Raw genomic sequence first — 24,738 nt, forward strand, 5'->3', positions numbered from 1 at the left:
ACTGTGTGCAGAAACTCATCTTAAATACCCTGCAAAATTTTATAATGCTTGCTTATCGATACGGGTTTTCCTTGCTTTTTAAATGACATATGTCAATAGCAAAATGATTAGTGACAAATCGGACGTAAGTCAGTGAGGTTCAGTAAAATATAAAATAAATAAATATATAAAGTTTTATAGAAGTAAATTTTATATAATATAAATATTTGTAAATTATAATAACCATAATGGATAGTTGGTTGAAGACTGAAAACAAGTTAAAACGATCTTGAAAAACATTTAACGGGAAGCAACAAAATCTACCCTCAAATTAAACTCAAGGTGACAAAGATATTAGTAAAATGCAGTCAACTGATCAAAATTCTCAAATAATGCATAAAAATGTCCAAGATATTAGTAAAATGCATTCAACCGATCAAACTTCTCAAATAATGCATAAAAATGTCCAAAATATCATTATAAACATGAACATTTAAAGGAGAAAATATAACGAAGATTACACTAAATCTGATTTTTCATTTCTTGGAGATGATGACTGCGCAATGTACCCACAATGGGTACATTGTATGCGCAATGTACCCACAATGGGTCATTTGTGGAAAAATGCTCTCAAATAGCAGCTTGATACCGTCTCGTTTGTTTCAACATTTACAAACTATGTTGTAACTATAAGCCTACTGATTTTTTTTAAACGGAAATCGCAAGAATTAAAAACACTTAATATTGATTCATATATATAGCATTAGTAGAGGATATGATGCAAGAAAGCAAGCTTATATAGCTAAAGCCAAAAATAAAAATAAAAAAAACATTTCACCCATCCATTCACTCAAAATATTTGTCTAGTTCTGCCTTGAACTTATTTAAGTTGCTGACCTCCATTACAACATATTTTTTTTTCATTTATTTGTACACCCAATTATATATATATATATATATATATATATATAATTGGGTGTACAAATAAATGAAAAAAAAAAAATATATATATATATACAATATATATATATACAATATATATATATACAATATATATATATATAAGGGTAGCTCCTAGGCAAAAGTGTAAAGTGTAAAGTGTGTTTGGGGTCAAACGGCACCAGGGGTTTTCCCCATCTCCGCGTAGTTTACATTGTCGTGTGATACAGTACGCTGTAAAGGCCAGAGATTTAAAAGTGTATGGATATTGTACCTGAGTAGTGTTGTGTACCGTTGTTCTTCTGGCCATTTAGCCGCCAGGCCTCTGCTGAGGCAAGGCGTTGCCCACACTTGGTCCCATGGAGGCAGACCAGGTACACCAATATTTTAAATAAGTACTCTGGCAGGTCCTGCCACCTAGTTTCCTGAGATTTCAGTGGCTAGGACCTAAAAAAAAATAAATAAATAAAAATAAAAAATAAAAAAACTAAATAAAAATAAAAAATAAAAAAAATAAATAAAAATTAAAAATAAAAATAACTAAGTAAAAAAAAAAATTGAGAGGTTATCGCGTGGTGGTTGTGCCAGAATTGTGAGGCCGAAAATTGTGGGCGAATCTAATTTGGCTGTAATTAAGTTTGGATGTGTGGAGCTTTCGACTCCAAGATTTGATGGGGCATGGGCATGCCCCACCAAATCTTGGAGTCGATAGGGAAGGTGACTCCAAGATTTGGTGGGCATGCCCATGCCCCACCAAAAGGGAAAGTGTGGGTGGCAAGGAGGGAAGGAGACAGAGGGACCGTCACCTCCCCCCCGGTCAGGGAAAGGAAAGGAAAGAAAAGTGGGCCAGGCAAGGGCGCCAGGTCAGATGGCCAATAAGGCTAGTGTGCAGAGAGGCTCTGTAGTTTCTTCAGTCGGTGGAATGTCATGTCTGGGACATTGTCCCGTCCAAGGTTTACAAAAGCCCAGTTTATTTTGTAGCCATTCATTGGTTAGGATCCCATCCGAGGTTATTTAGTCCAGTCAGTTTGGATGTGCATTTGTGATTTTATTTTGTTCCTTCTGCTATGAAGTCGAATCCCTGCGGGTCCTAGGCAAATGTATGTATGTATGTATTTAACTGTCGAAGGGTGGCACCCGGACATACATCCATCTCCACCAATTTATCATATAACATATTCTCATAATGGCCTGTTAGTGTAAGTGTGTGTACACGTGTGTGTAATGTGTTATAAGTGAAACAGGCTACTCTGCCACCAGGTGATAGTCCATTGGGCAATTACCACCTGGTGCCCATCCCTGGCACGAGGAGCTATGCCTGGATCTATTAGCTCTGGCTGTGCATATTGCACCTAAATCCCGCACCCACCAGTAAAGGTGCAAGACTGGTGGGTGCCAGCAGTCCTGCTTCTGGGGTGCCCACACCCAAAAGCCAGCAAAAAAAAAAAAATGCACCAACTAGGAGAATACATCTTACTAGTGAGTGCAACAATCCCGCCTCATGGTCATTCCACAAGGCCAGCCAAAAAAAAAAAAAAAAAAAAAAAAAAAACTTTTTTTTTTTCCTTTTTCCCTCCTTCTCCCTGCCTCCAAGACAGAATGCCTATCCATCCAGAGGAGGGAAAAAAAAAAAAAAAAAAAAGGTCTTTAGTCAGTATTAGTAACAACATGTATACTCCTCCTTTTATTAAATGTCAACCTGCAAAACCGTTGAAATTCTACAAAATTCCTTTCATTAGACAGCCAAATTAATTCAGAACCCCTAATAAAATTAGGTACCAAATTAAATAAGTCTAATCTAAATTCATCATACAAATTGCATTCATATAAGATATGATCCCATGTTTCCAACCTTCCACAAACACAGTAAGGATCTTCCACTAAACTAAACTGATGCAACTTACTTTTTAAGGAACCATGCCCCGTAATCAAATATGAGCATTCCATAGTTGGATAAAACCAACAATGCAATTTGTTATTAAAATTAAATTCAACACTAGGTATAAATAAATAAGTTACTCTACCAGTACTACTGGAATCCCAACGGTCCTGCCATAATTTAATTAATTTCACCAAAATTTCTTTCTTCTGTTTGCTGACTGCAGAAGAAACTTCATTAGTAATCCCCAGAAATGTAATTTGTATTCCTTTTCTTATAAAATAACAAAAAGCTCTATACACGACTGTTAAATCCAAAGGCAATACCCCCGCAATCACCTGTAGAGCATTAGTCGAAACAGTCTTACAAACACGCAAAATAGTTAACAACATTATTCTTTGTATTGATAATAGTTTTTGTTTAAATTTTACATTGACAGTACGAACATACCAAATTGATGCAGCATACGACACAATCGGAATAAAAATAGCTTTATAATATAGTTCGGATGTATATAGTTCGGATGTATATAGTTCTTTATAATATAGTCAGTTTGGATGTGCATTTGTGATTTTATTTTGTTCCTTCTGCTATGAAGTCGAATCCCTGCGGGTCCTAGGCAAAAGCCCAACTCCACCTAGTTCATCTGTTTTGGTGTAGAATCTCAACAAATCTGGCCTAAAAACATGTGCGAAGTTATTTTACCACCGCCAATATAAGACAGCTGTTGCCCGGTATCCTTCTCTAGGCCCGGGTTTACGTTATGTATTTGTGCCGAATGCACAAGTCCCGCACCCACCGGATATAGTGCAATACCAGTGGGTGTCCACAAATTAATTACTAGTGCAGAACTTCCACAAATTATCCTCAGTTACACCACTAATTATTATATTAAATAGATATATGCAATACTTTTTTTAAAAATATGCTCAGCGTCTCTGAATTACTGAGAACCAAGAAAACAATATATAACATACAATGGACAATTAGCAACACTGTATACTCTGTCCGTTTGAACTTTCAAACCTGTGACAAGCACAATCAGATAGCTACTAAATGATTCTTATAAACCTTGTGTTTCACAGAAACCAATCTTTACCAGAACAATTGACATAAATCACAATACTTGTCAATAACAATTCACCAAAATCAATGCAACATTAATTAACATAAATCAACACAATAACAATCCATATAAGTCAACACAATAACAATTAACTTAAATCTTCTCTTTACAATTAAACCTTTTGTCTTTTGGTCATTTGTGAAGTCAATTCCCAGAAGAAGCTGAAGTTCTTACCTGAGTCCTCAATATGAAAACTGATCTTGAGAAGGTTTGCAGAGCAGTAAAGTTATTATGGTCTTCAACTAAGATATTTACACTGTTCTCCAATAAGTTCGGAACGGCAAACATTAAATCCGTTCTAGGTTGAGAGTACAACTGACAGTTCAGAAATACATGAATCCATGTTTCACATTCCCCGCATGTTCAGTACGGTTCAGGCTCCAGGCCAGGCTCAAATAACTTAGCCCAGAGGGACACATGCCCTGTTAGCAGATAAGAAGTTGTCATAGAAGGTCTCAACTACGAAATAACTCCAGGGGTTATTGAGAATTCCACCAGATGGAAGTATGTTCCCGAATTTCCGGGAGAAAAAACCTGAGTTAGTCGGTCTCAGGCTACCCTCGCCGGAGACCGACTAACTCAGCCACGTTAGAAAAAGGTCCATAAAAATTCCTCCCGTCATCGACGGGAGTCCAATTCAGTCTTTCCCACTTCTCAATGAAGTCTTTTCCATCCGATGTGGGGAGCACGGCGATTCTACCAACTGTGCTACTCACCAGGGCTCTGAGACGAGTATCGAGTGCTTTAGTACATTATTTGTACAAGTTTTTGACAGAAAATGAACTTGACAGTTTGGACCAAATTGTCAAGAAAGATATCAATAATCATTTGAAATTTTTTAGAAGTGACTTTTAAGGAATATTTTCCTAAAATTTCTAATAAATTAAATTGGATCCATAATCCATTCGATGAGCACACGTTGTTGGCCGAGACTTAATTAGGGACGAAAAAGAAAATCTTGTTGATATTCCAACCGATATTGGACTGCAAACATTATTCAACAATAAAAATTTTACCAATTTTTAGCTTAGATTAAAAAATGAATATCATTCACTTAGTTACAAAGCTTGTAACTAAGTTTTTAACATTTTCCACTACATATACGTGAGAGAGAGAGTTTTCGACTTATATACCTCATTGAAATCTAAATACAGCAACAAACTTGATGCAGAATTACATTTAAGACTTTCTTTATCTTCTGTTGAGCCAATTATTATTATTATTATTGTTGCTCTTGTATTATTTCTCCCTAATTGGAGGATTCCACTCCGTGACGGGTACTGCTAACACCAGACATTACAACCACAGGGTGGTTGTAATGTCTGGTGTTACTGTTGGTCGAGAAAATCTCTAACTGCCCTACAGATGTTCAGGATTGCGACTTTCTGGAGTTCCTCGTAGGTGTTCTCTGGGAGACCTATTGTTGCGAGGCTGCTATGTAGTCTTTGGCACCATACTGGTGGTTGACACGATGATCAGGATGGTCGATACTTCTTGCATATTTATTATTATTATTATTATTATTATTATTATTATTATTATTATTATTTCTCCCTGATTGGGGGTTCCACCTCGTGACGGGTATTGCTACCCAGTACACAGGGTGGTTGTTGTTATGTCTGGTGTTACTGTCGGTCGAAGAACTCTCTGACTATCCTACAGGTGTTCAGGATTGCGATTCATGGAGCTCCTCTTAGGTTCGTGTACTTCCTGATTTTTTCCCCATGGGTTTTCTGCAGTTTGCCAGGGTTGGGTACCGCTATGTCAATCAGATAGGTAGTCTTTACCTTCTTTCCACAAATGTCGTGGAAAGAAGGTAAAGACTACCTAAGTGTCTATGAGTGTACTCAGTCTGGGTGATCACCTTGCACCACGCGGTGATGTGTTCGATCGTTTCTGAGGCCTAATGGCATCGTCGACATGTGTCATCGGACACTCCGGGCTCCTTGGCGATGTATTTTTTATAGTTTCTGGTGTTGATTACCTGGTCTTGGATGGCAAGCATGAAACCTTCAGTCTCGGGGAAGAGCATCCCGCTCGTCAGCCATGCAATGGAAGCAATTTTATCTATGTGATCTTGATGGAAATCATTCTAGTGTCTGCCATGGAGTGTCTTCTCTGCCCATATTTCTAGCTTCGTTTGTACCTCCTGGTTGGGGGGGGGGACTCCTCGCTTAGGTTGAGTTGGGTATATTGCTTGTCTATCTTGCTTATGGCCTGGTGGAGTGCTGTTGTGTGTTTCTGGAAGTAATCATTCAGGTTAACTATCGTTGTCTTCTGTTGCTCAATGAGGTCTATCAGGCACCTTCCTCCTTCTTCCTGGGTAATTGTCAGTCTCTCTCCACGGCAGATCTCGGGTGGTGTTGGCGGCTCTTTCTCGTGATATCCTGCAGCGCGGTGTTAGTCCAATCTATAACCCCGATGGAATATGTTAGCACTGGGACTGCACTTTGTTTAAGGCATTAACTGTATTCCCTCAATTCAGCAGGCTTCTGAGCCTCTGATGGTATTTTTCGGTCAAGCAAGCCTTAATTTCCTTGTGCTGTAACTGTTGAGCCTGCATCATCCCCATTATTATTATTATAAATAAAATTGTATTGTATTGTATTACTATTATTATTATTATTATTTCTCCCTGATTCCGGGATTCCACTCCGTGACGGGTACTGCTACCAAGTACACAGGGTGGTTGTAATGTCTGATGTTACTGTCCGTCGAGGAAATCTCTGACTATCCTACAGGTGTTCAGGATTGCGCCTTTCTGGAGTTTCTTGTAGGTGTTCTCTGAGAGACCTATTGCTGCTAGGCTGCTATGTAGAGTCTTTTATACTATACGGTGGTTGACACGATGATTGGGATGGTTGATACTTCTTGCTTATGCCACAGCTCCTTGATCTCATGTCTCCGGTTCGTGTACCTCCTAATTTTTTTCCTCATGGGTTTTCTGGACATTGCTAGTGTTCGGCACCGCTGTCAATCAGGTAGGTAACCTTTTCCATCTTCCCAACAAGGGTTATGTCCGGTCTGTTGTATGGGATGGTCTTATCCGTTATTATGGCGCGGTTCCAGTACAGCTTGGGGGTTCGGGTTTCTAGTACTGCCTGGGGTTCGTACTTGTAGTATGGTACACTTTCTTTGATCAACTGGTATTTCCTCGCTAGCTTCTGATGTATTATCTTGGCTACCTGGTGGTGTCTATGAGTGTACTCAGTCTGGGTGATCACCTTGCACCCCGTGGTGATGTGTTGGATCGTTTCTGAGGCAAGATGGCATCGTCGACATGTGTCATCGGACACTCCTGGCTCCTTTGAGATGTATTTTCTATAGTTTCTGGTGTTGATTACCTGGTCTTGGATGGCCAGCATGAATCCTTCAGTCTTGGGGAAGAGCATCCCGCTTGTGAGCCATGCATTGGAAGCAATGTTATCGATGTGATCTTGATGGAGGTCATTGCAGTGTCTGCCATGGAGTGTCTTCTTTGCCCATCTTTCTATCTTCGTTTCTTGTACAGTTTGGGCAGGAGAGTTTTCCTCGCTTAGGTTGAGTGGGGTATACCACTCATCTATCTTCCTTATGTCCTGGTGGAGCGGTGCTGTTTTGTTCTCGAAGTAATCTTTCAGGTTAACTATCGCCGTTTTCTGTTGTTCTGTCAGGTCTATGAAGCCCCTTCCTCCCTCTTTCCGAAGTATTGATATTCTCTCCACTGCTGACTTTGGGTGGTGTTGGCAGCTCTTGGTCATCATTGTCCTTGTCTTTCGCATGATATCTTCTAGCTCGGTGTTAGTCCAATCTATGATCCTGAACGTGTAGTTTATTACTGGATCTGCATAGGTGTTTATGGCTTTAACTGTGTTCCCTCCGTTCAATTTTACTTTCAGCAGGCTTCTCAGTCTCTGATGATATCTTTCGGTCAGGCATTTCTTGATTTCCTTGTGTTCCAACTGCTCAGCCTGCATCATCCGTAGGTATTTGTAGGTCTCTTCTTCTGTCATAGCTTCGATCTCTTTACCAGTCAGCAGATGGTAGTTTCGGCCAACTAATTTTCCCTGGTGCAGTGCGTGGGTCTTGCATTTTTCTAGACTAAATTCCATCCTGATGTCCTTGCTGAATTCTTCGGTGATCCGGAGTAGTTGCTGGAGTTGCTTCTCGGTTGCCGCGTAGAGGTTGATGTCATCCATGTACATCAGGTGGGTGAGGGTGTACAGGTTCTTTCTTCCTTCTTTGAGGTTATATCCAGGCTTGCTGCCGTTGAGCATGGTGGATAGTGGGTTGATGCTAGACAGAACCATAGTGGGCTCAGAGCATCGCCCTCAAAGATTCCTCTTCTAATGGGGATTGGCTTGGTTGTGATGTTCTCCACCTTAATGGTAGTACTCCATTTCGCCATTGTTGCTCCTAAGAAGTTTGTCACTATCGGATTGACCTTGTAGATCTTCAGGGGTCTCTATTAACCAGCTGTGAGGTATGGAGTCAAAAGCCTTGCGGTAATCGATGTAGGCCGTGTATAAGTTGTGGTGCTTCTTGAAGACTTAGTGCATAACTGCGGCATCTATGGTTAATTGCTCCTTGCATCCTTTACTCCTCCGCTTGCATCCTTTCTGCTGTTCGGCCATTATGTTCTGATTCTCTAAGTGGTCTGATATCTTCTTGGTTTTGCAGCTGGTCAGAATCTTGTACATCGTTGTGAGGCATGTGATTGGCCTGTATTTTGCCGGTTTTTTCTTGTGTCTTCATCTTTTGGCTTCAGATATGTGACTCCTTCAGTGAGAAACTTCGGGATTGTCTCCGGGTGCCTTATCATTCGAGGGAATTGCTCTGCTAGGTGTTTGTGTGTACAGGTGAGCTTCTTGTACCAGTAGTTGTGGCTGTTATCAATTCCCGGGGATCGCCAGTTGTGGTTGTTCCTGATCGACTGTTTTACTTCTTCTTCTCGAATCTCCCACTCTCTCATCTCTTGTATGTCCTTCGTTTTCTTCTGTTCTACTTCTATCCATGGTGCTTCGCTGTTATGTCTTACTTCACTGCTCCAGATATTTCCCCAGAACTCTTCGATCGTCTTCTTCTTCTCGGGTGGTCCGTTTCCTGCTTTCTCATCTTCACCCAGTTTCCTGTAGAAGGTTCTTTGATCCTCATCGAAGATTCGATTGTTTATTTTCCTCTGGGAGCACTCTTTGTATCGGTGTAGTCGCTTGCTGAGTGCAAGGATGTTCTGCTTCAGTGTATCCAAGTATTCTCCTCTTCTCTGATTTCTGGGCTCATGTTTGCTGCAGGCACTGTCTCTCTTGATGATGCTCTTCACCTTTCCAATCAGTTTCTTACTTCTATTACCCTGTTGGTACTGGGTCAACTGACCTATCTTGATTCTTAATTCTTCTATCTTCTGCTGAAGTCTTCTTCCCCAAGCTGATGGTTCCTTCTGTTTTCGGTTCTTCTCCTGCTGGTCTCTCGTTTCTTTTCCATTAATCCTAGTGGCTGTTATGGCAGCACAGTATATGGCTGTGTGGATAGCCTCCAGCGTTGCACCATTGTTGCCAAAGTAATGTGGCATTATTTGCCGATTGAGGTGGTCTGTTACTCTCCACAGGATTTTATTTGGCCTCTGCTCAGGTATCACGTGGGATCTTGTGGGGTTCATTCCTCCGAATTCTGTTAGGGCCCTCTTCCACTCGTCTTCTATTCTGGATAGCATGACTTCGTCTCTTTCCACTTCAGCTACTCTCGGTTGTTTTTCTTCTCGCTGTTCCTTCTCCGGTTCCATGGTATGCTGTTCCTCCTCTGGTTCCATATTGACCATATTCTTCGTGCTTTGTAGCAGATCGCTGACATGCTGCTTGATTTTTTCCAAGATGGCAGGATCTTTGTGACGATAGTGCTTCTCTGGTCTGCTAATCGCTTTTCGGTGACCTGAATATCCAGGTATCGTTCTAACCACTTGGTATGTAGTCGCGATCTGTACATTGTCATATTGGTCTCAACCTGGTTCATGCGTTGGCTTTTTCTTCATTCTTGGTCACTAGTGCAGTTGCACAGGAAACACTTCCAGTTAATGAGTCTGGATGGTCTTACCCTTCTCTTGTGGTAGCCTTACGGGGGACAGTGCCGCTTGCTTCACTATCTTGCTCGGGAGACTGTCTCCCGAGCAAGGGAGTCAGTCTCCCGAGAGTCTGTCTCTCGGGAGACTGACTATCAATTTTTGGCAATAGCCAAAAATTGATAGTCAGTCTCCTGGCAATAGCCAAAAATTGATATTTATATGCAGAAATACTACTAATCGTGTCATCCACATTTTTATTTTTTAACTTGTAATTTCAAATTCAGATCACTTAATTTACTGGTAAAAGCTGCCAAAAAAGCCAGGTCACACAAACACTGTATCTTGTAGCTGCTGATAATCATCTCCCCTGTGATCAATAAATTTTTTAATTTCATTCAGCAAATTTCGAAATCTCTGTAGAAACTTACTCCGACTCAGCCACCTCACATCTATGTGTAATATCAGACCCGATTCATTTTCATCGAGTTGCATTTTGAAAAGTCTCCTTTGAATAAATTGTCTTCTGATGGAATTCACGATTTTGAAAGCTATGTCCATAACACTTTTAGTATTTAATCTTTTGCTAGCTTAACACATGTTGGTGGATGATACAGTGGTAACTCAAAAAATCTGGGAATTCATCATCCTTTTGACACAATGCGATGAATCTGTTAGATGCCCCGTCCTTGCTTTACCTCCATCTGTTGTTATTGATAGAAGTTTAAATATTGGTAATTTAATTTTTTCAATAAACTTTTTGAATGCGTTCAGTATATAAAGACCTGTAGTTCATTCTTTTAGGGAAACCATACCTAGAAGTTCTTCTCTAGTGTCAGAATCATCGAAAATCATACGAATAAAAACGAGCAGTTGAGCTGTATGTCCATAGCACATTTAGTATTTAAACCGAATATGTTATTTCTAAAAATGCGTCTTTGATGAATTTACCATCAGAAAATAGTTTGCATTTTTTTTTTTCGCAAGACGATCACTTCAAATTATGGTACAATTACTACTTTAGATTGTAAATTAGGTCTCACGAAGAAATTTTATTGCGCAAATAATCTTGATTTAAGTTCTTTTAATTTATTTTTTCTAAGATCGCTATTAGGCAGAAAATCCGATTGGTATTTATCATGGAGTGCGTTGAAGTGCCTCTCTAAATTTCGTTTTTTGGGTTTAGCCGCGAAAGCATTGCAAATCAAACAACAACATTTTTCTTTAAAGGATACATACAGACTGCAAGAATTTTTTGGTCGATAGTAATGAGTCCAAGTGTCTGTAGGATACGTTGCTGAGATCGGACCCTACCTAAAGGATATTGCTATGGTTGCTATTATAGGCTGGTGTGCAAATTGAGATCTAATTATATCTTTGAGGCTATTGTTAGTACAGTAATGTCGCATCTAGTTAATATCCATGCCCCACAACTTGAGCGTGAAGAAGCACTACTCGGTCCTTTTTTTTAGCACATAACTAGATCTGGGTTTTTTTTTTTTTTTTTTTTTTTTTGACCCGCTCATCGGTATGGTGGTGAAGTTCTTTCGTTGCACTGTAGCCTTTCTGTGTTACACGGTTGGCTACTATGTTAACTGCTGCGTCGTGGCAAGTAACCCTCGCCCAGTGGGATCGATGGTATCTCAACCACATGAGCCAAGGATTCAGTGGCTGGACATTCAGCTCTGCACTCCCTGTTGTCTGATCTTCCTCTAAAAAATTTCGCTAGAGTTGGAGGTGCATTAACTATGGTCTTAATTAGATCAATGAATTCATGTACAGAGTCTAGCCGGAACCATTTCCAACCCAACGGTGCTAGGACTTGATCTTGCTGGATTCCTTAATGCATCAAATGAACTATGCAGTAGATCTCTCCTCCATGCAACTTTTGTTTTCTCAGTGGTGTCCAATATCCTGTTAACTTCTTCTTTCATGAGCTTTTCGACTGATATTAACTCCTTCAAATATAGGCGAATCAGCAATCCTTCTCACCAGTGGCGAAGAGGAGTGTCTCAACTTGTACAGATGCTCCTTCTTCATGATTGGAATAATCCACCCGAAGGAGGGAATGCCTTGTCCATTCTCTAGGATATCAACTTGAAAGTAGGAGGTAATTACATCTTTAGTAAAATGAAGCCACTGTCTGACAGCTGATCTTACTTGCTTATCAATATTTTTCAGGCTAACTTCAGTACTTCCCAGCACTAAATGATGGTAAAGCCGGGATAGTAAATAAGTTCTTAATACAAATAGGCGCTGTTAAGGTTTTAAGGGCACCTCTGTAAGCCTGGACAGTCTAGTTTTCAATTCTTCACCAAAGTTCACACGGTCTTCTAATGAGAATCTAACGCCTTCATATTTTCATAATGTTTATACATTACAAGGGAGGGGGCAGTTTCCCTGTACCCACTATAAATTTCACCAGCTCAACTTTCACCTCTCTCTCTCTCTCTCTCTCTCTCTCTCTCTCTCTCTCAGAGGGGCACCGTGGAAAGAATCAAGGACTTATTTGTATTAATAGCAAGTTCTTTCTTTCTTAAAAAGGCACTAGCTCTATCAAGCAATCTCTGAAGCCCTATCTTAATAGAGGTCAAGAGTATTAAATCGTTTACAAAAGCCATGGAGTTAATGTTCCTTCCGCATATTTCAAATCCCAGATGCTCAGGCAGGTCTTTGAAGAGCAGGTAAATTTGTTAGTTAAATAAGAATGGAGACAGAGGATCATCCTGTCTTACTCCCTTGTAAGCTTGATACTGTGTATTGTTCTTTGCCTACCATTCATTTTAGTGGGTTTTTCCTCATATCCTTTGACAACCGTATCGAAACAACGGTTGTTAAAGAACGTGGGGAATCGCAATATTTTACAATTGCACTGCAAAATTGCCACTGCAGGCAGGACCTTGTCAAGTCATCGCTACACCTGAATGCAAACAGAAAATTCCTCCGCTCATGAAGAGGACACAGAAAAATATTTTACTGCTCCTATGAGCTGAGCCTAGATTTAGTGTCCTTCTTGATAACATTGGGTCGCTATTACCCGACTAATTGATTATATTTATATATATATGTATTTACCATAGTTTTTCAATGAAGACTTAAATAAGGTACTGATGATTTATTTTCTCCAAATTTCTTAGAGTGAATGAGAAGAAGAAGAGCTACCTGTATAAAATTGTGATCAAATTAAGGTAATACTCAAAAGGTAGTGACGTCTATTAAATTGTTAGTTGATAGGTTGAATAAATTTAAGGAGGAACTGGACAGGCATCTGGAGGGAATGGTGTGATTTTTTTTTTTTTTTTTTGGCTGATGCTGCATAACTCATACACTTGCTTTCTTGCATCACATGCCACTGCTACTACTACTACTATTTCAAAGCGACTAATATTAAAGCATCAGTGCATTATGCTATAATTGCGTGTATTCTTCCGTTGAGTAACTGTTTACTGGATGAAAACCCGAATTTCCAGAAAGTCATGCAAAAAAGTTTATACAAATCCTCCAGTCGAGATGAAATTCGAACATAGTCCTTTTCCATACTCAGAAGACCTAAAGCTGGACCAATCTCTTTTTTTGTTTTTTTTTTTTTAATTCTTAACATCATATCAATGTGAAAATTAATAGAGAATTCAACTATCACTTATGAATTAGATTATCTGAAATTTTTAATGAAAAATTTATACTGATTTTTGTAATGTACATTATCAGTTATGTTAATGTTGTCTTATATAAAACTTGGTAATTGTGCATGGATTTGGATTTCTGTGGTCCTACAGTTATCTGATTGATAACTGTAGTCGAATCAAAAATGAAATTACGGATCTTTTAGTGCATTGTGCAAAGAAATACTATTACTGTTACCAACATTACAGTGTCCTTTATTTTTTTTTTACAGTGAAGATGAGTAAAAATTAGATTTTCCGGGAATCGTTTATAGACGATTCCCGGAAAGGGTCTTGATTTTTCTTCTTCAAAGCGGATAAACATCCACTTTTTCCGGATAAACATCCAGAATTCGTTTTGCTTCAAATTTTTTCATTTCTGGAATTTGTTTTATCCCGATCTTCCTTCCTGAAAAGCTGGTGAGCTTAGACAACTAAAATGCAACATCCTAGTGGTACTGGCAATTTTAAAAAAATTACGAGTACCACGGGTATTCGTAATTTTTAGAGTAATTTTTAAATTACTAGTAATTACGGGTACACGAAATTATCTAAAAATTACGAGCACATAATTTTAGGAGTATAAAAATTATGTTATATGCTGTATAACAAACATTACTATCTCATACTATTTTTACTTGCTTCAAATACAGCGAAGCTATCTACGATCACCGTCCTTCCACACCGTGTGGAAAAGACCTGGGTTCGAATCCTGTCGATGACGCGAGCAACTTTAATGGACTTCTTTCACTCCGTGGCTGAGTTAGTCGGTCTCAGGCGTAGATAACAAGGTTCCTCCCCCCATAAACGGGGTTTTCGTCCAGCAAAACAGGCAAATACAAATACCAGAGAACACACGCAATTTACAGACATAACACATATACTAGCATATATAAGAAATTATGGGTTGCCCTAATTTAATAGTGTGAGGGTTTTGAGTCCTTTTTCGAATCGTGGCCTACCCAGTCGGTCTTGTACGAGGTTTTCGTGGTTTCATTCAAAGCAAATTTGAGTTTTCAGCGCCAGCAAACAGACAACCGACTGAAGGATACACGTAAATGTAGATATGATATACTGACGGCTCATGGCTTTAGTAGTTTACCTTGGGGCTTAATACGCACAACACTCTAAACTAGTGGTTTTCAACTGGGATGCCGCAACAGGGGTGCCACGTAATTTGGGTTTAAGTTATTTAAACTTATTATTATTTTTTAAATTTATATGTTTATTTCATTATAAAAAGGTGTACAGTATCTTTTTAATTTTATGGTGACCTATAATTGATGTTTACTTATATTATATACCGTAGTAGTTTTTTATGGAATCAGTTTCAGGAGATAGGAACCATTACAAAAAGAGTTGGCTAAGGTAGCCCGAGGACTACATCAACCAGAACAGACCGTTATCTAGCTCTAACAGAAAGATGGAACCCTCAAATGTCATGTCATCAACTGTCTTTTGAGGTTGCTGCGACAACAGGTGAAAACGTTTCCAACCGGACTGTGTTAAGAAGTCTCAATTCAAATGTACTCTATGCAAGGAAGCCACTGGTTTGTATCACATTAACGCCTAGTGGACTGTTCCTTCTTGTGCTTAGTTATCTTAAGTTAGGCTCCTGGTTTTATCCAGTTATTATGAAGCAGTTGCCTATGAAAATCAAATAGTACTGTTTGGATCCAAGATTATCTAGGACGTCTGGGACTTAAACTGAATTCTGAGAAAGCAGCTCAGATGACTTTCGCAAAAAGGAGGACTATTAATGGAATTATACTCACAATAAATGGGACCGCCATTAAAAAGGTTCACTTAGGAACTAAGCAAATACTAAGTTCGAAGTATTTGCTCCAATTTACTCAGACTCTAGGGGAGAAACGATTGTCCTCTTCCTGGATACATCACTGTATCCCTTTAAAGCATAAAGACAAAAAGTTGATATTTTTATAATTAATTAAAGAAACACTAGGAATTAGTGTTTCTTGAATAAATTATAAACCTTCTTTATCAATACATTTTTGCCATTGTTCTTTTTCGACTCACATATTCACTTTGATAAAAAAAAAAAAAATAATAATAATAATAATAAAACAAAAGATGGATCCTGCTGTTGAAGCCAACCTGTTAATGTCATTTTCAGTCAAACAGAAAAAAAAAAAATCAGGTAGAGCCATGTCCGAATATATATGTAGGATGATGTAAACTCTCCACCTGCAAAACCACCGTTCTGCAATTTTCACCTAAGTCATGTGAGCAGTGAGTGGTCTGGCATTATTATGGTGTAATATGATTTAGTGTTCTCTTTGTTTCATAGCCACGTTAATCTTCTAAAAGTGTTTGGAAATATCTTTTCTTATTTATAATTTGACATTTCTCTAAGAAATCAAACAGAATTGGACCTTCCCTGTTCCAAAATACCGTGGCTATCATTTTTTGTGATGATCTAGTATTTCGAATTTTCGTTTCATGTTTTCTGTAGACTGGTTTAGAATAAGAGTCATAATGGAAGATCCAGGTCTTCACTTGTTATAAAGTTTTTTTTTTAAAATCTCCTTGAAAGTTATTTCACTTAAATAACAGGTCTTGGCGGATCTCCCGCCTGGTGAATTTCATTTCTCTTGTTAATAATTTGGGTGTCCTTTTGGAGTATATTTTCCTATAATGTAATGTGTTTAAAATGGTTAATACACTTCTCATTGAACACCTTAAATACATGTGATTATTGTCATGTCGTTTTGAATCATTTCATCCAAAATCTTAGTGTTTCCTTTTAAATGCACACAGAATTTAAAAAAAATTAGCTAGCTCTTCCTCTCCTTGGCTAGTCACAAATGCCAGTGACTCCTTTAATTAAAACGTGCAGGCCATATACGAACAATTCTCATACCAATAATATCTTGTTGCATATTTTCCTTAATATTTCATAAATTCGGGCAGCTGAGTTTTCTCCTGACTTGAAAAGGAACTCAATCAGCGCCCCTTGGCGGAAAAGGACATTTGTTTGACTATTCATAACTTCAGAATTATAACATATAGAAACTTTTATTTTGGCATGTAGTAGTGGTAGTAGTAGTGACATGTGATGCAAGAAAGCAAGTGTATGAGCTTATGCAGCATCAGCCCAAAAAAAAAAAAAAAAATCACACCATTCCCTCCAAATGCCTGTCCAATTCCTCCTTAAATTTATTTAACCTATCAACTTCCACAACGACAGATGGAAGTTTGTTCCAGCAGTTAACCACCCGCTGGCTAAAGGCAAATTTCCGCACATCTATTCTATTCATGTTTTGTCTTAACATCTATACTAGCAATATATAAAACTTTACGATGCTAACTCAATTATAAAAAATTTTGTTGCCCAAGAAGCATTAATTTTAGACTGACCATTGTATTTCAACCCAAGCATCAAAAAGGTGTAGAAACCATGGTTGGTTAAAATAGGGTTACCATCTTCTGCACTCATAAAAAGAGGACATTGACATGTTTTGGGGCGAATAAAAGAGGACAAAAAGTTCATCTTGGATTGAAGAAGAGGACAGAAAAGAGGATAAATATATTATGCAAATAATAAAATAAAGACAATGTAAACCACATTTACTGATGTTTAGGATTAGTACATTCATATGTGTCTTGAGAAATTATTTCCTTCAATAGCTCTGGATTGCCCCTCAAATATGTGTAAAAATCAACACATGACATATGTTTGGAATTGTACTGCAAAAACAAAATACCTTTTAGAGAATTGACATTTAACCTATTCCTTTCTTTCGTCCACTGACTTTGCATTAGAGAGAATACTCTACATTTGCATTGTGAGGAGGAATTGCAAAGAAAAACTGGGCAATTTTAAACAATTCTGAATGGAATTCAATGTTTTTTGAATTGCTAAAATATTTGGCCCACTTTTCATGTATAAGCATGTTTTTAAAGTCTTTATTATTTATTCATTTGACACTCAAAAATTTTCTTCAAATTGTTAAATTGGTCAAAACACTTAACATCATCAATTGTTACCCCTTTGTCAATCAAGTAGGAAATAGAACATTCTACATCGTTCCAGCTTGGTACTGCATCCATTTTCATCCACATAAAACAGGAAATGGATTCCATATGGTGAAGCCACTTATCTAAATATTCCATGCAATTTCTATACAGATTTTTTGTATCACTAGAAAATTTTTCACATTCAAGTACAAGTCCTTCATGTTTTTTGTATAGCATTTCCTTTACTCTTAATGGCATGAAGTTGTGATCCATCCGTTTCGACATAATTTCTTTCACTGAGACTAAGACATCTAGCACTTCTGCAGCTGAGTTACTTTCCCTTTCAATTCGTTGTATGTGTGTATGGAATACACTCATAAGTGATTGCATGAACGAAAGATGAATCTCACTAAATCCATTTTCAATGAACCTTTTAATCACAATGGGAGGTTTTTCTTGGGACAGAAAATAAGCCTGTAAAGCTGGAAACATATCTATGAGCCTTGTGATGCTTGAAAATAATGAAAGCCATCTCGTCTTGCTGTGAGAAAGGAGCTGTCTATATTCAATCTCAACAAACTCACAGTATTCCTTAAGCTCTTCAGTCCGGACTGTATAATTATAAAAATACTGGTAAATTTTAAAAACAATGTTCTCTACATCAACTTCCCAAAGTTCTGCGGCATTCTGAAGACAATTGTTCAAAATATGTGCAGGGCAGCCCACTCTAATCAAAGTCTTGTTATGCAACAATTTCTTTAATTTTGCAAAGACCTTATTCCCTTCTTCATTTCGTCTCAGTCCTCCAAACATTGTATTGCAATTGTTCCCAGTGAATGCAATACATTTTTCACACAAACCATTTTTTTTCAAGCGTTTCTTAAACATACATAGAAATGGTATCTGCATTCTCGTTATGCATCTTCTGTAATTCAATTAATTTTGTTTGTAACCCTCCTTTATTTACATCAAAATACTGAATAATTAATGGGAAGATTTTTTCAGAACCATGATTACTTCCATCAGTTGAGACTCCCACAGTATGCAATTTTATTTTCTTTTAAAGTTTTTACAGTAACATTAAGAGAATGATTTGCAAGTACAAAGTTTACAATGGCTTCTGTCTTGGTTCTAGCGCAGGAAAATCTTTTTGCTATCTCAGAATCAAAAAATACATTTTTTAACATGACAATTGTGCAATCCATTGATTTGTAACTACTATGATGTTTAACAGTGTGAAAAGCAAAGGTACCCTCTGCAGCAGCCAGATCATATTCTATTTTACCGACAGCTTTGACAAAAAAATCTGTAACCTTTCCCGAAGAGGCCTCACCTTGAATTGCTTTCTTGTGCTTCTCAGTTTCAATGTAATGCTTCAAATCACCAACCCCTTTATTGGCTACGGAAACATATGTCCCCATTCTGCAAACTTCACATTCAGCTTCCCATTCCTCTCGGCCAGATACAAAACATGGAAATTTGTTTTTCTTCTCTTCTGTAAACATGCACTTCCTTTTAGGCATTTTAGGGAAGTATAGTCTTTATAATATTAATTTTTATAATTGAAATAATAATAATTATTCTTTATTGTAAGTAGTGAAGCTTAAATTTTATTAAGGTTAGGTTATGTTTTACATTCACAACTAAACTAACCTAATTGCAGAAAAGTACCTACAGGTATAAAGATGGATAATAAATATTTTTGTTATTAAAGTGAAAAACAGTATTTTAAAAAAAGGTAAACTTTGGTATTAAATAAACTAGTCTGCCTCTTGATTGGATGGTTGATAAGTATACCAAATTTAGTCGACAGTACGCAACTTTCGATCAATTTGGTGTGCACACAGCTCAAATCCACGTTTTCATATGCTGCAATCAATTTCTAGAGAAAACAGTCCCTCTAACTGTCAATATTTATTTGACATGCTGGAATTCCTGTAATTTAAAAATCTTTTTCTAGCACACCATCTGATCTTCACGCGTTATCTACTCTCTAAACCAAAATATTGTATTGCTAGACTATATAAAATTTATATGTGCGTAAATTCTGAAGGGCGTGGGTTGGTAACAATCTCAATGCACTAAACTGAGCGTCGTCGGGGTCTTCCGCCTAATTGTCAACACGGAAATTCGAATTGAATAATCGTCTCCTATTCCGAAAAAAGATTCTGTATAACGTAACTCGGTAGTTTTCGTCCAGCTTGCATAAAAAAATGGCGTATAATATAAAAATCCGGACATTTAGACAAATTTATAAAAATACACCCGGACAAAAATTTTAGACAAAAAATCAGGACAAATCCGGTTAAAAGAGGACGGATGGTAACCATAGTTAAAATGCATGTGATAATCGTTCTGGTTTACAATGAAGAAGAACGGTTCTACTGCTTAACGATAGATGCCGCTTTGCTACAATGTAGTCGTTACCATGACTACAGACGTCTAGCAGAAAATGTGCTGGGGGTTCAATGAACGCATTTGAGCTATCACTTGAATGACAGTGCAGATAAAGTCAACTGAAATATTGAAAACTACCGAAATCCATGATTGTTCTTTATCATGAAACTTCCAAAATCTTAGACGCTAGGATGTTAAAGTTAGTATCACTCGAAACGATATTAAAAGATATTTTGCAGAAAACAAATTCTTTATTAACATTTGTTAATATTTCTACATTTATTTATTTTATTTCGACATTTTATTATCTACACTTCTTCAATATTTTACGAAAAAAAATAGTATCTATTAACTAGTCTATCTATTATGCATTCGATTAAGATCCAAATTTCCTTTTTGCAGAAAGTCAGTATTACCAAAAATCTGCAGTCGGCAGCAGAATCATTACAGTGAACACCACGATGCAACAACTTTTGTAAGCAATAGTACCAGACATTCAAAATTTAAGTTGGCGAACAATATACACACAAAAAAAAAGAGAGACTAAACTACCGAAAAAATTAAAAATCATTATATTGGTTAATTATAATTAATCATAATAATAATATTACGTAAAATTGATATCAGAATAGGAAAGATTCTTAATTATATAACTGCTCAAGAAGTTTAGAAAGCTGAAAAGTGAACTTTAAAATTAAATTTGTATTTTACCTCAGGGTTTAAGGTGCAGGAGTAAGGGTAATAAAGGAACTAGATTCTGTCGTCAATTCTTGCTTTTTATTACAAAAGGTTTATGAGAACGAAATATAGTAAAGCACTGATAAAAGAAAATTCACAAAATGAGCATTCACATAACACAGCAGCTGAAGTGCTTCTACGAATATTGACTTCGATGATTTGCAGAGTAGCTCCGTCAACGGTTAAGATCGTTATATATGTAATCTTTCAACAGTCACTCCAAATTACTGAGCGTTAAAACGTACATTTATTATTGCGAATGTCCTGAAAGGGAAATAAAATTCCTTTGGAAACCCCTATCCAATTCTTTGGACTGTCGAATTCGGCAATCAGCAGATCCTCCTGTGCAGGTGCAGAGTAATGTTGAAGGAGGAATCGCGACGACCTTCCCCCCCTGCAGGTAGTATAGTTTGTATACTCACCGTCTTTCCCACAACGGATGATGAATCCTGTCAATGATGCGAGGAATTTTTATGGGCCTTTTTCAGGACTTAGCTGAATTAGTTGGTCTCAGTCGAGGATAACACAGTTTTCTTCCCCGCCCCCCTGAAACTCAGGGTTTTCATCCATCAAATAGAAAAATCGACAGCATAATACACACAATTTACAGACATAATATATACGGCGCAATATGGTATAAATCGCTGATGCGCCTAAAACCCTAAAATAACAACAACAAGCGACGAAACATCAAAGGTTGTTATTGTAGAATTTTAGACGCATCAGTGACTTAGATCATATTGACCGTATATATATTGTGTCTGCAAGTTAAGTGTTTTTTGTGGTAGATTTGCTGTTTGCTGGACAAAAAAACTCTAGTTTCCACGAGAAAACACCATGTTATCCTCGCCTCAGTCCGACCAACTCAGCGATATTGTGAAAAAGGCCCGTAAAAATTCCTCGTGTCATTGACGTGATTCGAACTCAGGTCTTTTCTACCCGGTGTGAGGGACGACCATGGTTATACAAAGTCTGCTACCCACGAGGGCACTCAAAGGCACGCACGTCTTTCATGAACAGTGGTGATATATTTCATTGAGCAACAATCTGTAAGCATTAAAGATCAGATGATCTTTTTTTCCATACCGGGTGGAAAAGGCCTAGGTTCGAATCTCCTCAGTGAAGCGAAGATTTTTTATGGGTTCTGTCATAACTTGACTGAGCTAGCAGGTCTCAGATGAGAGGTTTGTTTCATCTCCCAGAAAATCGAGTTTTTGTTCAGCAAACAGCGAACTCCACCATTGAATAAATGCAGTTTACAAACATAGTACACCGACGCCTCATATCTTTGGCGTTTAGTTGCTTTTGCGCTTAACACATACACACATTGTTTATTGTTCCAAACATCACTTGACCAATTAATCTGATGGCACCATTCACAGAAGATATGGGGATTGTTTTTGGACCATATCGGCTGTTTTTGGCCATTTCTCGCGAACTGTTCCAAACAGATCAAAGGATGTGACGCTCAGTGGGTTTGGATCCACCTCATCACGTTGCAGCAACAAATCACTAAAGCTCCAGATGACCAAGGTAATCTGAAACCAGCAAATACTTGTCCCTGCGTGTATTGGGAAGGTTGGAACACGGAAGGTGAAAATAATACGCATTATGATTTGTACGGTGTCGGGATGCAACCGAGATAGTCGCCTTATTACCCCTAAGCTACTTTTAGCGTTTTCTTCGAAAGAGATTATCGTCTCCTTTTCGACCGTAAATATATCACATTAGGGTTACTTGGGAGAACAAACTCATCCACTTATGTATATTATGTCCGTAAATTGCGTGTGTTCTCTGTTGGGTTTGATTGTTTTTGCCTGACGACAAAAAAAACCCACTGGACACTGAAGAGGAAAAACCTTGCTGTTCTTGCTAGAGACCGACTAACTCAGCCACTGTGTGGACAGGAACCATAGAAGTTCCTCGTGTCCTTAGCTGGATTCGAGCCCAGAACTCTTCCACCCAGTGCGGGGAAGACGGCGATGATAACCACTGGGCAACCAGCGAGAGCCCTTCGTGACCTTCTCGACCTTAATCTTATTCCTGGAGTAGAGTAGCCTTTGTCTACTGTGTGTGAAGTCTGCGTGGTAGCACAGTGGTATCGTCATCGTCCTACCCACACCAGGTGGAAAAGGCCCAGGTTCGAATCCCATCGATGACGCGAGGAACTTTAATAGGCTTTTATCATTCCGTGGCTGAGTTAGTCTGTCTCAGGCATAGATAGAAAGGTTTTCCCCCCAGATACTGGGTTTTTTTTCGTAAAGCAAAACAGGCAAATCCACCAGAGAACACACGCAAAATACAGACACAAACACGGGTTAATGTAATCAATTACGGGTAACCCTAATATAATATATATATATGTATTTTTTTTGTGTGTGTGTGAATTCGACTCCGCCTGAAGCACGCCCTCTTCAATCTGCAATCAAGCCGCTGATTGCCATTCGCATTTGCATGGTGATGACCGGAAAGTGTGGTCGTATTTAGGAGTGACTGCAAAGGCATTGCCTTCGCATGTGCTAAATTAAACATTAAATAAATATCATATATACTTCAGTCGAATAGGTAATTATTCTCACACCTTCAGTCTTCACAAATGTCTTGAAATCAGTAAAGAGATTTTAGAATCGCTGAGCTCTTCAAAAATGCTCTACCACTGAAACCTGAGCGTGTATAGCGCGGAGTGATCGAGAATTATTAGTATGGGAGATCACGTCACACACTTTTGACAAAAACAACTATTATTTTTAGGCTACCTGAATAATTAAATTCACCTGCCGTTCACTGTGTATTATGTCCGTAAATTGCGTGTGAGGTTAACTCAGGAAGTCACTATGCCAAATTATTATTTTTGACACTCGCTAAAAAAAAGTGCATTAAACACTGAAAACTTGAGGAGCTCAAGAAAAGACAGCCGTCACCAACTGCCACTGCAGATGAACTCAACACTTATTTTGCATCGATATTTACAAATTAAAAACCTTGGTCGATTTTGCCGGTTTTGATAGAAGAAAACCCGAGTTGACGGGGGAAGAAACCTTGCTGTCTACGCCTGAGACCGACTAAGTCAGCCACAGAGCGGAAAAAGCCCATTCAAGTTCCTCGCGTCATAGACGGGATTCGAACTCCGGCCTCTTCCAGCCGGTGTGCGGTGACGATATCACTGTGCTACCCATGCAGACACACATTGGCCAAAGGAGGAAAGAATTGATCTTATAAAACTTCCATATGTTATATCTTGGAAACGATGCCTTTAACCAAAAATGTCGCAGAGTATTTTCGCCTTATTTTCCCTTAAGCAGTAGCCCGTTAGTTTTTCATACACCATCTACTATACATACCTTGTATATTTCGAATATTTCTAGAAGGATTTAGGATTACATTCTAGAAATCTAGATATGGCACGAAAATTTTGAATTGAATTGATGTCAACGATGTAGAAATTTGGGAATTAATAGTTTGATAAAAGAGAAGACTAATAATGAATGTTGAATGAATTACTGAAACTAAGAATAATGTTTATTAAACTATCGACTTATTTTTTTTTAAATAAAGATATTTCAGAAATCATACCTGGTTATATAAACAGATTTTGCTAGCGGTAACGGCTATTTATACGAGGAGCATTCAAAAAATAAGTTACACCTGCCTTCTCTTGGTGTTATTACGCAACAAATGTGGCGCCTGCGCGAAATGGAATTCTTATTGTGCGTTCCCTGGTAGGTGAGTTTCGTTTACACAGCGGTAACAGTTGTGTAGGATCAAGCATTCATAATGGCACGTCAGCTAGAATGTTACTCCAAGTTCGAGGTATGTGGAACAGTACGATTTTTGTGGGCGAAACGTCTGAATTGTTTAGAGATTCATTGTGAAATAACGGCGGTGTATGGGGAAAATGCAACGTCGCGTCCAGCCATAGTGAAGTGATGCCTGCAATTTGAAAGTGGTCGCACAGAATTGACGGATGCTGATCGAAAAGGAAGGCCATCAACGTCGACCACTGCAGACA

The sequence above is a fragment of the Mastigoproctus giganteus genome, chromosome 7 (assembly GCF_048544385.1).
Source record: "Mastigoproctus giganteus isolate SK-2022 chromosome 7, ASM4854438v1, whole genome shotgun sequence".
NCBI lineage: Eukaryota > Metazoa > Arthropoda > Arachnida > Uropygi > Thelyphonidae > Mastigoproctus > Mastigoproctus giganteus.